At 44.4% G+C, this 13,485-nt stretch overlaps 1 long non-coding RNA gene across 1 annotated transcript; it reads right to left on the bottom strand.

Annotated features, from left to right (window-relative positions):
* Positions 1–9,681: 9,681 nt before the first annotated feature.
* LOC113898639 lies at positions 9,682–12,674 on the bottom strand. The gene is made up of 2 exons (XR_003512700.1): positions 12,185–12,674; positions 9,682–10,839 (listed from the first exon to the last, which is right to left on the bottom strand). It is a non-coding gene; the product is annotated as an uncharacterized LOC113898639 (long non-coding RNA).
* Positions 12,675–13,485: the final 811 nt, after the last annotated feature.

Genomic DNA, 13,485 nt, shown 5'->3' with positions numbered 1-13,485 from the left:
TGGAAATAAATATCCATTAATAGGGAACTGGTTAGACATGATATATTCATACCATGGAATACAATGCCGCCAGAAAAACAGAATGAGGATGATGTTTGTTACCTTGAAATATGTGCCAGCCTATTTGGAAAATTGGAAGCTTGTTCCATAAACATTAACAAGTAAACCCAAAGTTGATAGCACATTAAAATAAGCTTAACTCTAAGTCACATTGGTAATGTAACTATGTTGTTGCATGGAGAAAAGAATTCCACGGGCCTTTTGGACACAGTACTTTAAGAGAATTATCTGTGGTGGGATGGCTTAGGATAAGTAAAAAAAAATGCAAAGGAATCTTCAGTTTCAATCAGATGTTTATAATTAATGGTAATATTGTTTCTGTGGTTTTGAAACATATGTATATTGGGTAATACAAATATTTTAATGTTCTCATGTATAAGACTTTGTAAGAGAAAATGAGATACAAATATAAGATCAAAGTTCGGAAAAAACCTGTAAGTAAGGGTCTTGCCTGGTGGCTCAGTGGTAACGAATCTACCTACAATGCAGGAGACCCATCCACCTACAATGCAGGAGACTCAGGTTCGATCCCTGGGTTGGGAAGATCCCCTGGAGAAGGGAATGGTCAGCCTACTCCAGTATTCTGGCCTGGAGAATCCCATGGACAGAGGAGCCTGACAGATTACAGTCCATGGGCTCACAAAGAATTGGACACGACTTAGTGACTAAACACACTAAACACACACAACACACATATTTAAATTGGATATATCAATCTGAGCACATGATTTAAAAAACAGATTTCCTAGTTTTGTGCCCCAAAAGGGCCTAGGAGCACTGGGCCCTGACCAACTGTCCCAGTTTCCCAGAGACTGAGGGGATGTGCCAAGATGTTGCACTTTCTGTTAAAACCGGAAGTGTCCCAGGCAAGCACAGTGACTGGCCACCTCAGAGTGACGCTGAGGGAACTTCCCCTCATGGCTTCTAAATCCCATTCCCACTAAATAGAAACAGAGCTCCTTGGAGAATTGGCTGACACCTGCCAGAGCAGGGAAGGTGCAAGATGAATGAGACATTACGCTATGCCTGCATGAAAAGGTGTTACTTAGGCTAATAAAGATGTCAACAGGACTTAGGACAACAGGCAAAACTAACTGATAGGGATAGAAGTCAAATCCATGCTTGGCTCAGACTGGAACAGAGCAGGAATTGGTTGGAAAGGAACACGGGGGAGTTTTGGGGGTGATGAAAATATTCTAAATTATGATAACAGTGGTGATAATTCAATATATACAGCTTCCCTGGTGGCACAGTGGTAAATAATCTGCCTGTGATACAGAGAACGAAGGAGATGCAAGTTTGATCCCTGGGTTGGGAAGATCCCCTAGACAAGGAAATGGCAACCCATTCCAGTATTCTTGCCTGGAAAAATTCCAAGCACAGGAAAGCCTAGCAGGCTACAGTCCATGGGGTCGCAAAGAGTCAGACATGCTGAGTGACTGAGCGTGCATGCACAGCTAAGTATATAAGTTTGTCAATATTCATCCAACAATACATTAAAGTGGGTGCACTTAATTTAAACTATACCTGATATAAGTTTTATCCTCAGTTCAGTTCAGTCGCTCAGTTGTGTCTGACTCTTTGCCACCCCATGAATCGCAGCACACCAGGCCTCCCTGTCCATCACCAACTCCCGGAGTTCACTCAGACTCACGTCCATCGAGTCGGTGATGCCATCCAGCCATCTCATCCTCTGTCGTCCCCTTCTCCTCCTGCCCCCAATCCCTCCCAGCATCAGAGTCTTTTCCAATGAGTCAACTCTTCCCATGAGGTGGCCAAAGTACTGGAGTTTCAGCTTTAGCATCATTCCTTCCAAAGAAATCCCAGGGCTGATCTCCTTCAGAATGGACTGATTGGATCTCCTTGCAGTCCAAGGGACTCTCAAGAGTCTTCTTCAACACCACAGTTCAAAAGCATCAATTCTTCGGCACTCAGCCTTCTTCACAGTCCAACTCTCACTTCCATACATGACCACAGGAAAAACCATAGCCTTGACTAGACGAACCTTTGTTGGCAAAGTAATGTCTCTGCTTTTGAATATGCTATCTAGGTTAGTCATAACTTTCCTTCCAAGGAGTAAGCATCTTTTAATTTCATGGCTGCAGTCACCATCTGCAGTAATTTTGGGGCCCAGAAAAATAAAGTCTGACACTGTTTCCCCATCTATTTCCCATGAAGTGACAGGACTGGATGCCATGATCTTCGTTTTCTGAATGTTGAGCTTTAAGCCAACTTTTTCACTCTCCACTTTCACTTTCATCAAGAGGCTTTTGAGTTCCTCTTCACTTTCTGCCATAAGGGTGGTGTCATCTGCATATCTGAGGTGATTGATATTTCTCCTGTAAATCTTGATTCCAGCTTGTGTTTCTTCCAGTCCAGCGTTTCTCAAGATGTACTCTGCATAGAAGTTAAATAAGCAGGGTGACAATATACAGCCTTGACGTACTCCTTTTCCTATTTGGAACCAGTCTGTTGTTCCATGTCCAGTTCTAACTGTTGCTTCCTGACCTGCATACATATTTCTCAAGAGGCAGGTCAGGTGCTCTGGTATTCCCATCTCTTTCAGAATTTTCCACAGTTTATTGTGATCCACACAGTCAAAGGCTTTGGCATAGTCAATGAAGCAGAAATAGATGTTTATCTGGAACTCTCTTGCTTTTTCCATGACCCAGTGGATGTTGGCAATTTGATCTCTGGTTCCTCTGCCTTTTCTAAAACCAGCTTGAACATCAGGAAGTTCACGGTTCACGTATTGCTGAAGCCTGGCTTGGAGAATTTTGTGCATTACTTTACTAGCATGTGAGATGAGTGCAATTGTGTGGTAGTTTGAGCATTTTTTGGCATTGCCTTTCTTTGGGATTGGAATGAAAACTGACCTTTTCCAGTCCTGTGGGCACTGCTGAGTTTTCCAAATTTGCTGGCATATTCAGTGCAGCACTTTCACAGCTTCATCTTTCAGGATTTGAAATAGCTCAACTGGAATTCCATCACCTCCACTAGCTTTGTTTGTAGTGATGCTTTCTAAGGCCCACTTGACCTCACATTCCAGGATGTCTGGCTCTAGGTCAGTGATTACACCATCGTGATTATCTGAGTCGTGAAGATCTCTTTTGTACAGTTCTTCTGTGTATTCTTGCCACCTCTTCTTAATATCTTCTGCTTCTGTTATAGCCATACCATTTCTGTCCTTTATTGAGCCCAACTTTGCATGAAATGTTCCCTTGGTATCTCTGATTTTCCTGAAGAGATCTCTAGTCTTTCCCATTCTGTTGTTTTCCTCTATTTCTTTGCAGTGATCGCTGAGGAAGGCCTTCTTATCTCTTCTTGCTATTCTTTGGAACTCTGCATTCAGATTGCTTTTCTGCTTTGCTTTTCGTTTCTCTTCTTTTCACAGCTATTTGTAAGGCTTCCCCAGACAGCCATTTTGCTTTTTTGCATTTCTTTTCCATGGGGATGGTCTTGATCCCTGTCTCCTGTACAATGTCACGAACCTCATTCCATAGTTCATCAGGCACTCTGTCTATCAGATCTAGGCCCTTAAATCTATTTCTCACTTCCACTGTATAATCATAAGGGATTTGATTTAGGTCACACCTGAATGGTCTAGTGGTTTTCCCTACTTTCTTCAATTTCAGTCTGAATTTGGTAATAAGGAGTTCATGATTTGAGCCACAGTCAGCTCCTGGTCTTGTTTTTGTTCACTGTATAGAGCTTCTCCATCTTTGGCTGCAAAGAATATAATCAATCTGATTTTGGTGTTGACCATCTAGTGATGTCCATGTGTAGAGTCTTCTCTTGTGTTGTTGGAAGAGGGTGTTTGCTATGACCAGTTGCATTTTCTTGGCAAAACACTATTAGTCTTTGCCCTGCTTCATTCCGTATTCCAAGGCCAAATCTGCCTGTTACTCCAGGTGTTTCTTGACTTCCTACTTTTGCATTCCAGTCCCCTATAATGAAAAGGACATCTTTTTTGGGTGTTAGTTCTAAAAGGTCTTGTAGGTCTTCATAGAACCGTTCAACTTCAGCTTCTTCAGCATTACCTGTTGGGGCATAGACTTGGATTACTGTGATATTGAATGGTTTGCCTTGGAAACGAACAGAGATCATTCTGTCGTTTTTGAGATTGCATCCTCATGTGTATGTAAATTGTACTTCAGTAATGTGTGGAAATAAATGAAGACCAGCCAAATGAGAAAAGCAAAGTCTTATTTCTTCAGAGTCAGAGTCAGGTCAACCGCCATCCCTTGCATTTTGGCAGAGGCAGGCAGAGGAGTGGGAGGGCTTCATAGTGGAAAGAAAGAATGGCTTCAGGTATGCCCTGCTGGCGGCTGTTGGCACGGAGAAGCTGGAAGCAGGTATCTGGGAGCAAGCTTACCTGTCTGATTGTTTAGGGGTGCTGATTTGGCTTTCTCTGGTTAGTTCTAAGTTGGAAGTGGGGACAAAACTTAGAGAAGCTGTCAGTTTTTAATTAGGTCAGGGCCATTTTGAGCTGATTGTCATACATTATTATTTACCTTCCTGGATTGTTACTTGTGATAGCAGCCTGACTTCCTCTAACTGTGACTTACAGCAGGTTGGCTTCTGAGGCTGGTTAGCAGAGATAAGGGAATTGGTTTCCTGGGCAAGCGTATGCAGGTTGTGGGTCAGAATTTCTTTTTTCATATTTGGTCAGGCCATGTCCTTTGGTATGTTCAATCTTCAGAAGTAAATTTTTAAAAGACACAGGAACTAGCTTGAAGGATCTCCCACAGGCCAAATTTAAGGCAAATTTAGCACCAGAAGAAGACTACAGGGACTTCTCTGGTGGTCCAGTGGCTAAGACTCTGCACTCCCGATGCTGGGGGACCCAGTTTAGAGCCCGGGTCAGGGAACTAGACCCCACATGCCACAAGTGAAGATCCTTTATGCCAGGACGAAGACTGAACAAAGATCCTGCCTGCCATACCCAAGACCCTATGTAGCCAGATGAATGAATGAACAGTAAAAGAAAATGACTAGACTGGATTGTAAGTACTGAAAAAATAAAAATCTATGACTCTGCAGTTACACTTGATAAGAGACAAAGCGGGTGGGGGCTGGTTTTCCATCATCGGAAATGACTTACACCAGCTTCTTAAGAAATTAGTTATTACAAGTAAAAATAGTATTTGCCCTGCCTTTTTTTTTTTTCAAGGAATAGTGTGGTTCACTCTGGGTGGATGAGAAGAAACTCTTCCTTACAATAGGGTACTAGCAAATAAATATAAATGAGGTAATTAGAAGATAACTGTTATGCAATAAAGAAATCTTTGGGGACTTCCCTGGGGGTCCAGTGGCTAAGATTTTGCACTCCCAATGCAGAGGGCTCAGGTTCCATCCCTGGTCAGGAAACTGGATCCCACAGGCGGCAACTAAGACCTGGCACAGCCAAATAAATAAAATTTTAAAAATAAGTGTTAAAAAAAGAAACAATTGATTCAGGAAGGATTATCAATGGACTTTAAAACCTTTATCTGTTGACAGGACTTCCCTCTGCAAATCATGGCTAATTCCTGGCCATATTCCAGTCAGATGAGGCAGGTGCATTCCCGCTTTAAACAGGGGACCATTTCTTCTGTGAAGTTAGAGCTCAAGTGCCCAGCTCAGGGCCTGTTGCATTATTGATGCTTAGGTGTACTTTTGTTGAATGAATGAAACTGCACGTCATTAAAACAATCTTCTCTTGTGTTACTTTGGTGGTATCTCTTAAAGTCTAGATCAAGAACAGCAGGACCCGAGACTTCCCTGGTGGTCCAGTGGTTAAGAATCTACCTGCCAATGCAGGATGCAGCTTTGATCCCTGGTCAGGGAACTAAGATTCCACGTGCTGCAGAGCAACCAAGCCTGTGCCTCACAACTGGAGGTCTGAGAACCACAATGAAGAGCCCACACAAAGCAATGAAGACCCAGTGAACCAAAAAAAAAAAAAGGTCCAAATTAAAAAAAATTCTTTTTGGTCATGCCAAGTAGCATGCAGGATCTTAGTTCCCTGACCAGGGATTGAGCCTGTGCCCCCTGCAGTGGAAGTGCAGAGTTTTAACCACTGGACCACCAACGAGGTCCCAGGAAAAAATAAATATTAAACTTTTCTGAAGGTAAAGTACTTGCATTCATGGAATAAGAATTTGAATCTTGTGTCTTTAAAACCAGCTGAAAAATTTCCTCCCACCCTCAGCCTTAATGAGATATAACTGACAGATAAAACTGCAAGATATTAAAAGAAAATAAAGCCTTTAGCCAGACAGATTGCTTTAGACAGCCTTTAGACAGATTGCTGGGAAATAGGAGGATTCATGTGGCACGGAAGGATCACCTCACAGTTGATCTAGTTGCAAAGGGAACACGCTTGTATAGTGGTGCCACCTGGTGGTCACTGCCTGAACTGGTCAAATTCTGAATCTGAAATGGTGGGACAACCTCCAATTTACAGTAAATACAGGAGAAAGGGTAGTAGTAGTACAAGTTTAACGGCGCTACCAAATTAATTACTCCAAAAAAAACCTTTGTGAAACTATAAACAATAAATTTTTATTGAGCACCCCAGTTAAACCTAGTACAGTGTCAATATGCAGCCAGCTTCAAGCTGCAATTTCAAATGAGATGTCAAAGAATGAAGAAGGTTGAGTGAGTGAAAGTCGTTCAATCATGTCCGACTCTCTGCGACCCCGTGGACTATACAGTCCATGGAATTCTCCAGGCGAGAATACTGGCATGGGTAGCCCTTCCCTTCTCCAGCAGAGCTTCCCAACCCAGGGATGGAACCCAGGTTTCCTGGGTTACAGGCAGATTCTTTACCAGCTGAGCCACAAGGGAAGCCCATGAAGAAACTTACTTACATATTATTGTTTTAAATGACACATGTGATCGATTTAGATTGGTTTAAGTAAAGTGGTCACTTCTTTCCCATCAGCCTGCTGCTGCTGCTGCTAAGTTGCTTCAGTCATGTCCAACTCTGTGTGACCCCGTAGACGGCAGCCCACCAGGCTCCCCCGTCCCTGGGATTCTCCAGGCAAGAACACTGGAGTGGGTTGCCATTTCCTTCTCCAATGCATGAAAGTGAGAAGTGAAAGTGAAGTCGCTCAGTCGTGTCCGACTCTTAGCGACCCCATGGACTGTAGCCTACCAGGCTCCTCTGTCCATGGATTTTCCAGGCAAGAGTACTGGAGTGGGTGCCATTGCCTTCTCCGCATCAGCCTGCTACTCAGCGCATAACCTAGAACCCTCCTACTTTGATTTAGGAGCCACCTAATAAAGTATTAATAGGGATACCAGAAGAAGAAAAGGAAAAGGTACTTGTGGGACTTCCCTGGAGGTCCAGTAGCTAAGACTCTGCAGTCCTGATGCACGTGGCCAGAGTTCCATCCCTGGTCAGGGAACTAGATCCCACGTGCTGCTTGACTCAAATAAAAGATCCCTTCTGCAACTGAGACCCAGTGCAGCCAAATAAATAAATCAATAATACATGGAAAAAGGTATTTGCAGTAAGTGTGGCTTTTTATCTTTGCACCCAAGAAGTCTAGGGAGCCTGGTGATGGGCAGAATTAGTCCTTGGAGAAGTAGCAGCAGCGATTCGCAGAAGCACTCCTGAGCTCAGAGCTCATGTGGCCTTCACCATGAGCATAGCATGCTCTTCTGTGAGTCACTTCCTTAGCTTCGTCCATCCTTCCTGTCTTCAGTGCTCTTTCCACTCCTCTTTACCAGGTTATCTGCCATTCCTCACTAGCAACTAGCTTTAAACACATTATTTACTTTAATTGTGCGCTCAAATATAGAGGTTTGTGGTTTTACACATAGAGGAGCTAAACCAAGCTTTGTAGATGAATTTTCTAAGCTAGTGGGTTCTACATTGACTTCCTTACAATTTTTCTGTGAGCCTCATTGCAGCATACCAACCCAATCTAATCCTTCAGCCTTGGTTAACAATTTTGTAACCACCATTAAAGCTAATGATATTTAGTCTTCATTGTCTTTGCAGACCACAAAGAACTCTGCTGGTATTCTAAAATATATATATATTACAATTAGGTTTTTATCATATTTTTTACTAGTTCGGTTCAGTTCAGTCGCTCAGTCGTGTCCGACTCTTGTGACCCCATGAATCGCAGCACACCAGGCCTCCCTGTCCATCACCAACTCCCGGAGTTCACTCAGACTCACGTCCATCGAGTCGGTGATGCCATCCAGCCATCTCATCCTCTGTCGTCCCCTTCTCCTCCTGCCCCCAATCCCTCCCAGCATCAGAGTCTTTTCCAATGAGTCAACTCTTCCCATGAGGTGGCCAAAGTACTGGAGTTTCAGCTTTAGCATCATTCCTTCCAAAGAAATCCCAGGGCTGATCTCCTTTAGAATGGACTGGTTGGATCTCCTTGCAGTCCAAGGGACTCTCAAGAGTCTTCTCCAACACCACAGTTCAAAAGCATCAATTCTTCGGCACTCAGCCTTCTTCACAGTCCAACTCTCACATCCATACATGACCACAGGAAAAACCATAGCCTTGACTAGATGGACCTTTGTTGGCAAAGTAATGTCTCTGCTTTTGAATATGCTATCTAGGTTAGTCATAACTTTCCTTCCAAGGAGTAAGCATCTTTTAATTTCATGGCTGCAGTCACCATCTGCAGTGATTTTGAAGCCCAAAAAAAGAAAGTCTGACACTGTTTCCCCATCTATTTCCCATGAAGTGACGGGACCGGATGCCGTGATCTTCGTTTTCTGAATGCTGAGCTTTAAGCCAACTTTTTCACTCTCCACTTTCACTTTCATCAAGAGGCTTTTGAGTTCCTCTTCACTTTCTGCCATAGGGTGGTGTCATCTGCATATCTGAGGTGATTGATATTTCTCCTGTAAATCTTGATTCCAGCTTGTGTTTCTTCCAGTTCAGCATTTCTCATGATGTACTCTGCATATAAGTTAAATAAGCAGGGTGACAACATACAGCCTTGACGTACTCCTTTTCCTATTTGGAACCAGTCTGTTGTTCCATGTCCAGTTCTAACTGTTGCTTCCTGACCTGCATACAGATTTCTCAAGAGGCAGGTCAGGTGCTCTGGTATTCCCATCTCTTTCAGAATTTTCCACAGTTTATTGTGATCCACACAGTCAAAGGCTTTGGCATAGTCAATGAAGCAGAAATAGATGTTTTTCTGGAACTCTCTTGCTTTTTCCATGAGCCAGTGGATGTTGGCAATTTGATCTCTGGTTCCTCTGCCTTTTCTAAAACCAGCTTGAACATCAGGAAGTTCACGGTTCACATACTGCTGAAGCCTGGCTTGGAGAATTTTGAGCATTACTTTACTAGTACAATTTTTCAAATTCTATTTCACCGTATCTATCTCCTTGAACATAATGTGGAATGTTTTTCCGGGATTTGCTTCCTTGTATTGATTTGAATCAACATATTTGTCATATAGGGCTTCCCTAGTGGCTTAGATGGTAAAGCATCTGCCTGCAATACAGGAGGTCCAGGTTCCCATCCCTGGGTTGGGAAGACCCCCTGCAGAAAGAAACGGCAACCCACTCCAGTATCCTTGCTGGAGAATTTCATGGACAGACGGGCCTGGTGGGCTACAGTCCACAGGGTCGCAAAGAATTGGACATGACTGAGCGACTAACACTTTCACTTTGTCATATACCCAAGAAATATTTATTAGATACCTGCCACTATTGAACTGGGTACACAGTCTTCAAAGGAGATGTTTATCTTTGAAATAGTGGCTATACAGTTGGGTTTTAGTCATTCTCAATCCTTGGTGGGCGCAAGGAGCAGAGATATTAGAGGCGGGGGGAACTCAGACTCACTTGTTCCTGGAAACAGGCTTGTCCAATTACGGGGAAATCTCTTCATTAGGAAAAATAAAGGCAGCCCTTGGAGTTGATTTCCCTGTCTTGCTCTCCATTCGTTGTAAGTAACAGTACTTTCTGAAAAGGACTCAACGTGCCAGCACGATTATGCACCCTCCTCCCGACCCCCACTGGGGTACCAGGGCACCTCTGCTGGGAGCCGTGTTCTCCTTCTTGCTCTTGGCAAGATTGTGTTCGAGTCGTGATACCTTCAGCCCATGGGGTGAATGATCGTTGGTTTGAGCTCAGTGTTTCTTAATAGCACTGCTCTTGGTATTTTGAGTAAGACAAATCTTGTTTTGTGTGTAGAAGGGTTCTGTGCATTTTAGAACATTTAGCATCCTTAAACTAATCCACGACATGCCAGTAGCACCTCTTTTTTTTTCTGTGACGACCAAAAGTGCCCGTTCTCTGTTTCCAATACCTCCAGAGGAGCAGGTGCCCCTGCTAAGAACCCCGTCAGTTGTGGGCACTGTGGTCTTTATAAAACAGTGACACCCGGTCGTCTCGCAGGCAGACGTGGCCAGTTGACCAGTTCTGGCCAGGACCAGAGGATGTCTTCTGGGGCTTCTGAGAAAGACTTTGCCTTCTGACAAGAGAGACGTGTCTGAGGAGAAAAAGTGTCCATTTCCCCTCTCCACCCCCACCCCACGCCACCTACCTTCTCGTGACAGGCTGGGAGGGGCTGCGATGCTCGCCTCCCCCTCCTTGGTAGAAACCGTCTTATGACCCTGACCCTGAGGGCCAAGTGGAAAAACAGGGTGGAAAGTCCCTGGATCCTGGATGATGCTGGTAAGCTTCCAAACTAAAGCAGGGACTGCCAGCTGATGGGCTTTTCATGAAGTAAAATGAAAATCTCCTTAATGGTTTAAACCACTGTCCGTCAGGATTCCTGTTACCCATTGCAAAACACGTGCTGACCTACACAGAGAAAAAGGGTATTTGCATGATAAACAAGTTAAAGAAAATGGAAAGTTACCAACAAAGGAGGTTTTTCTCAGGATAAAAATATGTATGTGTGTATATGTACATACATACATATATGTATATAATAATTCCTTTATATATGTAATATATATAAGATGATCAAGGAATTCACCAGGAGAGAGCTGACTATTCAGTCTTAAGACATGAACTGTGCTTCCTTTACCCACACATCAAAATAATTGATATCCTGTGGCATTTTGCTTTTTTATTATTGTTTTCACAGCACGTTATGACTACAAGCCCTCATGGTTTAGCAGTGTAGTAAAGCAGACATTTAAATCCCATTATTCACTTTCAAAACATCAAACTTATACAGACCTCAGTACATTAAAAATATAAGAGGCTTGGAGAACCTTATTTCCAGAACTTTTCAAAATAGTATTCTGTTTAGTCTCACCAACTGGGTTTAACCTATGGGAGCAATAGATAAATTCTGTTGGGTCAAACACTCAGTGAAACCTCTTCTAAGATTCTTTACCAACTGAGCTACCGCAGAACCCCAGTTTTTAAAAAGGAAAGCTTTATTTCCTTTTTAGATTAAAGACCTACTAGCTCAAGAGACCTACTAGCTGACTCCCCAGGACAAATTGCCAGTTTGTTCTTCTGTCAAGAGAAGCATGCTGGACTCTGGGCAGTTGTTCTAATACTGACCATGCTGACCACCTGCTATAGAGGTCTGCTAGGACCAATATCAGATTTATTTTCATTGCTCTTTCCTGCCTTTATTAACCTCCAAACTATTTTCCTGCATCCCACTCATCTGCGTCTGCCAGTCAAGTCCAGACCTTCATCTTTTCTCCTAGTTGGTTCCCAGCCACCCATCAAAACCATCTTGCTTTTCTAATATAATTGAGCAAGCGTTCGTGTGGCCACAGTGCAGAAAGCCAAACTCTAACAGAGGGTGTTTGCAGCAACGTAAGGGTTAATTTGCAGGGAATCCGGCAAGGGAGTAGGAGACAAGCCTCAGATCCACTCCACCTTGGTCTTTGAGTTAGGGGTGTTTTAAATGGAAAGAGCAAAGAAACCCGGGTTAATCGTCGTCTTGTGACATTTCTCTCTCTCTTTTTTTTTGGTCACACTGTGAGGCATGTGGGATCTTAGCCCCCTGACCTAGAATGGACCCCGCAGCCCTTGTGCTGGAAGTGCGGAATCTTAACCACTGGACCACCAGGGAAGTCCCTCTTGTGACATTTCTAAATTGTGGTTTTGGAGATCAGAATGTCTCCAGTTTACCATTCTCTGACCAGATGGTCCACGGCTCCAGGGTCTGTGAACTCACCTTGCCCCAGAGAGACAACCCGAGTGTGTCCATCAGTGACGAGATCTACAACAGCAGACACGCTACCACTTCAATGACATCATCGGCACAACCATCTCGGCCATCTGACTCTGGTTGGTTAAGCGTTCGGTCAGCACAGGATTGAGATTAGAGGAGACAAGAAAGGAATTGAGGGCAGAGGAGACAAGCAAGGCAATCAAGGTTTGGACAGAGGTTAATCATGAACTCAGCAAGAGAAGTCAGTTTTCGGGAGACTTGGTCTCACTAATACTCTTCTCCAGGAGAGTTCCAGCCCCGGGGAAATGGAGTAGACACACACTTCCATGTTACTCTCGCTAACCACAACTAAAAATCCCAGATGTCGCGTGTGCATCAACCACAGTCAGACACACTGGTTGGGGATCTCAGGACCCTTGGCTTTGCTTTGGCTTCATAAACCCCAGGGGCTTCCCAGGTGGCACTAGTGGTAAAGAATCCACCTGCCAATGCAGGAGATACAAGAGATGGGGGTTCGATCCCTGGGTCAGGAAGATTCCCCTGGAGAAGGAAATGGCAACCCACACCAATATTCTTGCCTGGAGCATCCCCTTGGGCAGAGGAGCCTGGTGGGCTACAGTCCATGGGATTGCAAAGAATTGGACTTGACTGAGTACACACAAACACACATAAACCCCAGAAGCAGGCACCCTGGAAAGTATAGACAAAACATGCCCCTGTCAACCCCCAACAAAAGCCTGTTCCCTGTAACCAGGACCTGGGAAGGGGCAGCCCAGCAAGACAGAGACCCTGTGGACAGCAACCACTCTCTCTACCGTTCACTCCTGCACAGGCTTCTGATCTGAACCCCGACACGCCTGGATGTGGTTAACTGGAGCCGCACCAGGGCTGGATTACCCTACCACCTGGGCACTGGAATCAGTCATCTGATACAACTTTTCAATGGATTGCAGAACAGGAAATGCTTCAGAGTTTTCTGGGAAAGAGTACCACCTAGTGAGGAACCAAAAGCAAAAAGGGGAAATACTGTGCCTCCAAGCCCTCTGGTCAAAGCCAAGTCAAGGCCAAATCACTACCCAGGCCCAGCCAGAGTGGGGGCAGTTGGGTGCGTGCAGTCAGGAGAAGGGACTGGTGAAGCCCAGATGGAATGTGCTAGAATGTTCCAGTTCAAAGCCGGGCTCATCCCTCTTAGGACGTGGAAAGTCTGTATGGGACTCGTCACCCGGTGGGGGACTCAGGGAAGCTCAAGGTCTGGCTGGGTTTCTGGAGAGAAAAAGAATACGGGGGTGGGGGAGGGTATAGGC

This window comes from Bos indicus x Bos taurus, chromosome 9, assembly GCF_003369695.1.
Source record: "Bos indicus x Bos taurus breed Angus x Brahman F1 hybrid chromosome 9, Bos_hybrid_MaternalHap_v2.0, whole genome shotgun sequence".
Classification (NCBI taxonomy): domain Eukaryota; kingdom Metazoa; phylum Chordata; class Mammalia; order Artiodactyla; family Bovidae; genus Bos; species Bos indicus x Bos taurus.
Note: the sequence above shows the minus strand (reverse complement) of the source record. Positions and strands in the feature narration are given on the sequence as shown.